The following is a 10540-nucleotide window of genomic DNA, read 5'->3' as shown; positions in this document are numbered from 1 at the left end:
CCTTGGTTGAGATAGCTAAATGATAAGCACTAAACCAGCTAGGAGAAGGAGAAAGACGGTGGAGATTCCGAGCGACGAGACCAAACCACACATAATTGATAAGCGGCGATGGCTTCCCTCCTTGCCTCCTTAGCACGCACAGCCCATGATGTTATTGGCTGTCCAAAGAACGTTGTATCTATGGAATTCTTTCAATGGTTCAAACCGAAGGCCATAGCGTTCCTCTCGCCTTTGGTTCGTGCTCCCATTAGAAGTTAGAATTCCCTGACCAAGCAAAGTACCAAACTCTTTTTGCTGATAGAAAGGCTTCCCCAAGGCTAAGGACGTGCATGTTGTAATCTCTTTCACATCATCAGGTTGATTCACAAACAATAATACTTCCCTGTACTGTTTCCTCTATTTCTGGAGGAAAACAAAGAGAAGCGCGGCGTAGTTGTGAGTGGACGACGGCTAGGATCCCTAACAACGGCGGATTATGCTTTTTTAATCTCTCTTATGTTTCCAAAAAGCATAGTCAGAGGCGGTCCTTTGATGCCTTGTTCACTTAATCTTGCTCGAAGTTTCATCGACTTCACCACCAACTCATGAAACAAACATAGGATCGATCCCAAGAAAGCAAGAGAAAGAAAAACGATGAGGAATTCATATCTTAAAGTAGGGTTGGCTTTGGTTGATTATGAATGCTCTGTAATATAAATGATTGGTACTAGTATTTTATGAGATAACAAAGAAGACTGCAGACAAAATAAATTTAATTTACAGGGCCCACTAGGCCATTATGATACCATAAGATATGATTTATTATTTGGGGAGTTGAAATTATACATCATATATACATATAAAAAAATTCACATCAACCAAAGTCTGAACAAACCATGTGAATGCTATAATTAATTGAAACCAACGAAGGACACAATTACACTTAAAGTCCTCAATCTTTTAAAAAATCCTTGATAACCAGAATTTTAATTAGACTTCTTATACAAATATCATAAGTTTTTAACTCATAAATTGGGGTGTTACAATTCTCCCATCCTTAAAAGAATTTCGTCCTCGAAATTCATTCATTCATGTCACGGAATTTCAGAAATGAAAATTTCATTAGTTTTTCTATATCTTCAAGAAATTTTTTTTACAGAAGTAAAGATCCTCCATTAATCCTTACCAAGCTGAGTATACATTCTCATCACAACTCTCACTCATTCCAATAAAATAATCGGAACAAATTCATCCTTGTGCAATCAATTCAGCCTTGGTTACGAGAATATGCTCATAAAGCAATAACATATCCCAATTTCATTTCTGGAGACGAGACAAAATTTCTCAGATGAGTAATTCTCACATGCCTTGTGTGGTACTTTACAGAATTTAGAAAGGCGTTACTGGTATTCCTTTATAAAGAAATAGAGTTCTGACTGGTGAAAACTTAGGTTTGCTCATTACAAATAGGGACTTAACTTTGGAGTTTTGGCTCAGAGAAGTACGATTGTAGTCTAGGGGCATATAATGATCATACATCTTTTTAAAATTCGACCGGCCGGTCTATCTTGAAAAATCTGACTCAACTATAGCTCTGATACCACTAAATGTAACCCCCCAGACCGATGCGGGTAGCCCGATCCGATCCGAGAAGTCACATTAGGGCCACCGGAGCGACCCATTGTAAAAAATGACGAAAAATTTAAAACTTTTTATCAGAACATGTAAACTTATAAAATCAGTTTTCACTATTTAAAAATAAAACAGATTTCCAAACTCGTATATAAATCAAAATACAATTACATGCCCCCTAATCACATGTACCATACTCTGCAACAACACCGGAAGAACTCCCTTACTGAAGTCGATAGATGCACTGATACAATTCTTTTAACCTGAAAAGGTGAGTAATAGAGTGAGCTTTGGAAAGCTAAGTAATACAGAACTACCAGATGATGCTCATGACATGTAGATAAATGGAAAGTCATATAATTTTCTTATTGAATCATACGTATACCAGCTTGTAGAATAATTTGGGATTCCCTTAGAAGTTCATCGAGTAGAAGCCATGAATCTCAGTTCATAAGAAACCTTTCAAAGTATGACATTTTCAGGAGATCGAATAGGATGTCTAGTGTGTTCCAACAGTATAATAAAATCATAATAGGTACACTTATCAAATGATAGTTCAGTAAATCTCATAAAATATAATGAAATTTAACTTTTGAAAATCATAGTTTAAACTCTTTTCTTGTACACCATCAGTAATTTCCAAAACTATTTTCCATATAGCTTACTCTAAGAACACAGCAAAAAGAAAGCCAACCTAAGGATAAGCTTTATAGCTTGTATCCTTAAGCCCGTAAGTCCAAGTCCATATAGCTTACCCTAAGCACACAGCAAGGGAAGCCAACCTAATGTTTCTTGGGGCCCCAAGAGTCACATTAGGCCCATTCTGTTTATTAGCTTGATCAGAGCTATACTATTGTAATTCAATCCAAAAGTTCAATTGCACCGTGACACAAATTCCATAAATCATCACATTAAATTGGTGCATCAATAAAACTGTAACCAAAGAACTCAGTGTACCTCATATTAAAACCAATAAAACAGTTCAGTAATAATTAGGGAACACACTAGAGAATCCAAGTATTTTCAGAGGCTATTGTAGTTATCATTTTGGATAACATGAAACTTATGAAATTTGATCGAATTCCAGGAACAAGGTCCTATTGAGGAGAATCGATTACTAACCGATCTAGCCAGACATTTAAGGTTGATACATTAGAATCCCACTATATTTTCGTGTGCTTTAGGAAAACGTTCAGGAACCTTTATACATAATAATTCTAAATTCAGATTTGCTGCGAGTGATTTCATTACCCAAACAATCAGGGGTATTCAGGAGTATACTTTAAATTCATAGGATTTCAGCCCAATTGAACCAAATGAGATATTCAGAAATTTTTCCATCTGCGTTACTTGTTTTTTTTTCAAACATGACCGAAGTGATTTTAGATGAAATATAGAATCGAAGATTCAAGTCATTTACAATATACGACTATCGATCATATTATCAAACAACTCGAGTTACACAACTCTCAAACTGATGCATGTCAACAAGTCAATTCATTATCCTTCCAGTGTATTCACTTTTTAATACCATAATGCAGATCCATAGATCATCCCCATAATCATCACTGAATAAATCTTCCAACGGTCTTTATTTCATTTCCACGTTTCAACAATATCAGGAAATACTGACGTACTTGATCCATGGCTCATAACCTATAATGACAATTCATCATGTAAGTTCAACAGTGTTTCCAAACTCATCAAATCACCTATTTAATCCTTAGTCATTGATGTTACTTAGTTCGTTTGGTAAGCAAGTCTATCCCGATTACTTTAAAGTTTTCCAGAATAATTCAGACGTTTCTGAATTTCAAATACACGTTGTACTTCATTTCATTTCAATTTATTCATATAATAAATTCATTCTGGTATTCGTGGTTGATTTGACTAACGACTACCCACTTATTAGTACTGTATGCACTCTAGAGTTGAGCTGCGCCAAGTACTTCCAGAATTATCATCGATCCAAATTTGAGAAGATGAACAAACATTCAAGTGATACTTATATAATTCAGGTAATGATATAGTACTAACATTGGTTGATCACTTAAGTTGCGTTCCATTACTTTTACTGGTAGTACAACATCCATGTTTATTTGGATTTCTTAATTAATCCAAGACATTTACTTATTCTAGGTCATAAGGGCATTTTGGTCATTTTGGTGCTTAACATTTTTCTATTTATTTCAAAGCTTGAGTATATCCATTCATTCCTGAGCTTGGTGACATTCTTGAGTCATTTCCATTCCAGGGGTAATTTGGTCATTTTATAATTCTAGAATATTTCAATCATTTCCTTTCATCCGGTCTTATTATTTAATTCAATCTTATCATTTACTTCAGTCATTTCGAACAATTCTGTCAGCAGAATACCTCTGATAAATTACTCTTCAAGTATTTACTCCTTATTCAAATATTTTCGGGTCAAGTGTCTTCTCAGATTTTACAAACGGAATATTATAAATTTTTCTGTACAAAGACAGGATCTTAACAATTAAATTCATACTTAATCGAGTTAAGTACAAATCCTCAAAGTACTCTCTCATTCAGGGTCAATTCAGACTATTTTATCTCTCAAGGGCATTTACATAATTTCTTAACCAGATAATTTCAATATTAGCTCTTAACGAAAATAATTATAATTTAGAGATCCTATGATCAATTGCTTTCCCGAACATTCTTTGATTTTGAAATGATTCCTTCACAAACTCTCCTAGGATTAAAACCGGTTATCCATAATTTCCAAATAAAACTAACATTTCTTATGCACATCAGTAGTTATATCGGATCAATATGTCTTTTCAGAGTTATTAACCAACTTCCAGGGACAATTCTTATCATTTTCCAACATAAGGGTAATTTCATAATTTTACCATATCGGAGTATTCTCATAATTTTTCATCCAAGTACCTTTAACATTTAACCCTTGATGATATAAAATATAAGTTACAAATCCAGAGCTAATTTCTTTATCACCAATCACAAACTTGTAATTTAATTCTAACAATTATCAATCTCTTATCTTAGGCATTCGATCCGTATTCAGTTGCAGAATTTCTACCACATTCATATCAAGTGTATAAATTATTCAACTCCACAAAAGTGATCAACATTATCTTATTCATACATTTATCGATATCAACATGTTCCATAAAGCATAAAGAGGTAGTAAAGTATTACCTCAATTTTCGTGCCATATTAATCGACCATATAAATTCCATTTGAACGCCCTCGATCTTTAATTCAACTTCCAATATTTTCCTCACGATCCAGGCCATCAAAATTACTAACTCGTATCCAAATAATTTCTCTCGCCATAAAAATAACTAATTAGAATCTAAATAATAATTTGAGGACTCAATTGGTAAAATTAAAAACTAATGTTGCCATCAAAATAATTAATTACTTAAATTAGTGACTAAATTGATATTGTAAAAACTATTATGTCATAACTATAATCACTTGAAAACTAAGAGACAAGGTAAATATCTCACCAAACTTGGATGGCATACCTTGTGATTTACCCCTTTTTGCATGATATCAATAATTCCTCACAACCCACGTGCTTTGCTATACCCATTTACATTCATTTGTTATTATTTTCCATTACCAACTCCCAAACCTTGGTTGAGATAGCTAAATGATAAGCACTAAACCAGCTAGGAGAAGGAGAAAGCCGGTGGAGTTTCCGAGCGACGAGACCAAACCACGCATAATTGATAAGCGGCGATGGCTTCCCTCTTTGCCTCCTTAGCACGCACAGCCCATGATGTTATTGGCTGTCCAAAGAACGTTGTATCTATGGAATTCTTTCAATGGTTCAAACCGAAGGCCATAGCGTTCCTCTAGCCTTTGGTTCGTTCTCCCATTAGAAGTTAGAATTCCCTGACCAAGCAAAGTACCAAATTCTTTTTGCTGATAGAAAGGCTTCCCCAAGGCTAAGGACGTGCATGTTGTAATCTCTTTCACATCATCAGGTTGATTCACAAACAATAATACTTCCATGTACTGTTTCCTCTATTTCTGGAGGAAAAGAAAGAGAAGCGCGACATAGTTGTGAGTGGACGACGGCTAGGATCCCTAACAACGGCGGATTGTGCTTTTTTAATCTCTCTTATGTTTCCAAAAAGCATAGTCAGAGGCGGTCCTTTGATGCCTTGTTCACTTAATCTTGCTCGAAGTTTCATCTACTTCACCACCAACCTATGAAACAAACATAGGATCGATCCCAAGAAAGCAAGAGAAAGAAAAACGATTAGGAATTCATATCTTAAAGTAGGGTTGGCTTTGGTTGATTATGAATGCTCTGTAATATAAATGATTGGTACTAGTATTTTAAGAGATAACAAAGAAGATTGCAGACAAAATAAATTTAATTTACAGGACCCACTAGGCCACTATGGTACCATAAGATATGATTTATTATTTGGGGAGTTGAAATTATACATCATATATACATATAAAAAAATTCACATCAACTAAAGTCTGAACAAACCATGTGAATGTTATAATTAACTAAAACCAACGAAGGACACAATTACACTTAAAGTCCTCAATCTTTTAAAAAATCCTTGATAACCAGAATTTTAATTAGACTTCTTATACAAATATCATAAGATTTTAACTCATAAATTGGGGTGTTACACTGAATCTGGTATGGATCACTGCATGTCAAAAATGCTCTGCTAATAACTAAAACATACTAAAAGGGGTTCATTAACATGTTCAAGCCAACTGATAAAATAATATAGTAAGTGTACTCGTATACTCACTCTCTACTCTATGGTAGACATCATGATGTCGTTGAGGGTTTTCTTTATATTGAAGCTCACCTGAGAATGAGGCCCATAATCTCTGCATCGGATAAAACACCCTCGACTAGTCGACCCCTTGCGAGTGTCGGACTTGCGCCCTGGCTAGTCATTTTAAAGTGCCTTGAGCACTACCTAAAGATATCCAGACTGAATATATACATCGACACCCTTAATATTACTAAAGGAACTTGGGTGTCTGATTCGTTTCACGAGTATCAAACAAGGCTAATTTTATGTCACCCTGATTTATCTTGTTTCTATGTATAATTAAACATTATTATCATTTCCACTTGTGGTCTTATTTGAGAGTAATTAGAGCTTTTTGGGTAACCTCACTTACCTCCACAATTTCTCTTGTTTAAAGCCCTAAACATGCATTTGGTATCGATATTGGCCTTACAATATCGATCCCCCCTCTTAAGTATCGATAACCTACTCGAGGTATCGATACCCTATCACAAAACTCTATTGAATAAAAAAGGGAAATATCGATACTCATATGGGAGTATCAATACTTGGACCTTGGGTATCGATACTCCCTACAGTGTCGATACCAAAATGACATTTTGTAATATGGGTCTTGATACCAAGTACCTCGGTCTCGATACTGAACCCTCAGTATCGATATTTCTTCAAGGGGTATCGATACTACCCTCATAGACCTTAGAATTTTATGTCCGAACAAGAACAATATCGGTACTGATCCCTCTAGTATTGATACCTTTACCCGAAAATGCCCAATTTGGGCATTTAAACTCACTCACATTACTACCTTGAGGTTCCCCAAATATTCTTAGTGTTTTATGTAATCAAGAAGGATCACAAATAAGGCTCTAAACATACTAATAACATAGAACATAGATTCTACCATAATCATGCTTATCAAACTTTAATCTTAACTTTCATGCTATGATACACTTTTGATGACCCACTTAAAAGTATGAAAGAGTTGTCAATGTGGTTACCTTGAATTTCCTTAGCTAATGGCAAAGCCTCCAACTCACTCAATAGGTGCATTATCTTTCCCTTAGCTTTGGAACTTTCTCCTATCTCTTTCACTAAACAATTTAAATACATTCTCTATAATTCAAATCCACCCAAAACGAATTAGAATACATAGATTCTCACAACCCTCTCTAAAACCCCCTCTTTGAAACCCAAGTCTAAAACTTGAAATGTGGATCTTAAATTGAAGCTAGAAGGATGGGGATTAAAAATCTTATCTTGGATTAACTAAACTAGATTTGAAATACTTGGAAATCTTGATTTTGGAAGGGAAGAGGAAGAGAAAATGATGGAAGAAAGAAGAATGAGGTTTGGTAGGATATTTGGGGAGTAATTCACATAACATATATAAAATATTGGTAGGATATTTGGGGAGTGGTTCACGTAACCTACATAAAATAGGGAGAAGTTTTAGATTCAAACAAAATGGGAGATTTGTACCTTAAGTCCCTATACTTTTCATTTCACAAAATACCCAACGCCCTTCATAATTCTTTTGGGCTCAACTCAAGCTCAATTTCCTCTAAACTTAGTCCAATTTATTTTAATTGGTCCTTTGAGCTCTAAAAATGGGTTTCAAGTTAACCCAACTACTGACTCGAGTTTTGGGGTGTTACACTTTGGGGATTAGCTGGAAGCATCCTTGGTTCGTAGGTGGCGACTTCAATACGATCAAATTCAAAGAGGAAATGTGAGGCAGATGAAGCAATTAAATAGGAATCGATGAATGTAATAATGTCATTGAAATCTGTAACATGGTCGAGGCTCTACTGATAGGGAGAAGATTCACTTGGATCGGTCCAGGAAACAGTCGCAGTAAGTTGGATATATTCTTGCTGGAGGAGAATTGGTTTTAAGTGATTGGGGATTTAACGCTCCATGGCTTACCCCGAAATGCTTCTGGCCATATTTCGTTCCTTTTGGCGAGAGAGGTGGTGGACTGGGGGCCAAGACCCCTCAAGATTACCAACGCTTGGTTCTCTAGAGATGTATGCTTGAAGGTTATTAAGGAAACTCTGGGAGATCGTAAGAATTCGGGGAGAAATCGTGAAACAGATTCACAAGTAGTGTTGAATTGGATTGGAAATCTATAATTGAGGCATTGACAATGATGAGTTCTATTTGACAAGATTGATAGATTATCAAGACAGATGTCCCAGGTGAAGTTTGTGTACGTTCCACGAGAAAGGAATGAGTTAGCGGACCATCTTGCAAAACAAGGCTTGTTTCGAACTATGTTGTTTAAAGCTTGGTGGGACTAAATCTTTATAATTTTATATGCTTGTAGGATTATTCTCAGGAATGATTTTGAATTACGGTGGTCTCTGTATTGGGGATGGCGTCCGCTATTTTCTAGCCTTGTTATGTTGTTCTCTTTTCCTCCGTCTAGGTTTAGGGAAGTTTTTAATGAGACGTCTAAATTAGGCTATAAATTTCGATAAATAACCTTTGGTTTCTAGAAAAAAATGGAGCCAAGTTGTAAATTAAATCTAAAGATTTGCAAGATTGAAATATTATATGCACGATCTTACTAAGCAATATCAAACTGTTTATCATTGGAACCAACTCATATTAGTAATGTCATATTTTAAAAGTGGTTATATATACCTATTACTGAATAAATACTCATTTTAATGTTTTAGTTCATTATAAGCTTTAAAATACGATATTAGACTTAATTTAGAGTTTGAGTTTAAGGTCTAAATAAGATAGATAAATGTTATATTTTTGAAGTGATTATATAGATCAAATAAATTACATTTCGAGTTTAAATTTAAATACATAAATAGTAAAATATATGTCCATCACTGAATCAAATGCTCGAATGTAAAATAAGTAAAATTAACTTGAAGATTCCAAAGTTAGGTCATGGCATATGATAGTGATAACTTATTTTGCAGATTGAAAACGTAGGACAAAGTGGTCTAATCTTCTCCCTTCCCAAACACCATCCATCGACTTCTCTCAAAGTTTTCAAGGTTGCCCATATTCCCCCAAGCCATTTTCATTTGTTGTGCCAACCCAAGTTGTAAAACTATATCGTGTTTAACATTAGGGTTCGTGGTCTGACTGCATCTTCGGCTTTTTCTCGGTTTTATCGTTCTAATCTTTACCTCTTTCGGTTCTTTTTACATATAGATAGACTGAATATCGGAAGACAATCTTACCTCCTAAATATTTCAAAATCTTATATAGTTCAAGTATTTTTTTTATATTTTTATTGATGATTTAATTCTGTACTATCTAATTTTTTTTAATTTTTAATTTTAAAATTTTTTAATATAACTTTTTAAAAATTACCTCATGACATAAAATCATACATCCATTTTCTATTCCTTTATTTTTTATATATATCATATCATCACTTAAAACTTGAAAACATTGGGTGTGTTTATTTGAACGATGCTTACATGTAAAAGCATCAAGTCAAGAATATTCATATGGGAGTTTGAAAGTTACAAGGACCACCATGAGTATGGATATGAAAGAATATGATTTTTGGAAGATAACAAGATTGAAAGATCATTAACAATTTTGGATACAATGGAGGTAGAAAGCATGTAATCATGGTGGAGGAGGTCCAAATCCAGGTGGTCCAGGTGGCGCTGGCGGACCCATCGGACCTCCAAAACAGTCCCGAAGCAACCAGCAGCAGCACAGAAAATTCACACTGCAAAAAGATGCCAGTTAAACGACAACATTAAAAATTTTCAATCTGAGTTCGAGTACTAATTCCTGACTAAACTTACCGAGCACCAATGATGTCACAAAAACCGCCGAAAAATCCCGGTCCGGGGGGAGGAGGGCCGCCCCATCCCGGTGGCCCTCCGGGTCCACCTGGTCCCATTTTCTCAGCTTGTGAACAATGGAGGGAACCAAAAACAAGAAAGCTTCAAACTTGTATAACAGATAAAGGGTAACATGCAAAATGTTGATGGCAACTAGGGATTTTATAATAGGAAGTTACCTTAACAAAGAAGGATCCATCTACCAGCGCGCATGATATGTGCCATATTTGGACCTTAATTCTCCAACTACTATTCTTCTTAAACCTACCATTCTCAAAAGCTGCTGCTTCTTTGAGGGCAATCGACTTTCCTTCTACT

The 10540-nt window shown here is 35.1% G+C and overlaps 1 long non-coding RNA gene across 1 annotated transcript; it reads right to left on the bottom strand.

Moving 5' to 3' along the window:
• Positions 1 to 9806: 9806 nt before the first annotated feature.
• On the bottom strand, positions 9807 to 10330 carry LOC120201150. Its single transcript, XR_005523628.1, has 2 exons — positions 10184 to 10330; positions 9807 to 10104 (listed from the first exon to the last, which is right to left on the bottom strand). It is a non-coding gene; the product is annotated as an uncharacterized LOC120201150 (long non-coding RNA).
• Positions 10331 to 10540: the final 210 nt, after the last annotated feature.

The sequence above is a fragment of the Hibiscus syriacus genome, unplaced genomic scaffold (genome assembly GCF_006381635.1).
Source record: "Hibiscus syriacus cultivar Baekdansim isolate YM2019G1 unplaced genomic scaffold, ASM638163v2 tig00007027_pilon, whole genome shotgun sequence".
Classification (NCBI taxonomy): Eukaryota; Viridiplantae; Streptophyta; class Magnoliopsida; order Malvales; family Malvaceae; genus Hibiscus; species Hibiscus syriacus.
Note: the sequence above shows the minus strand (reverse complement) of the source record. Positions and strands in the feature narration are given on the sequence as shown.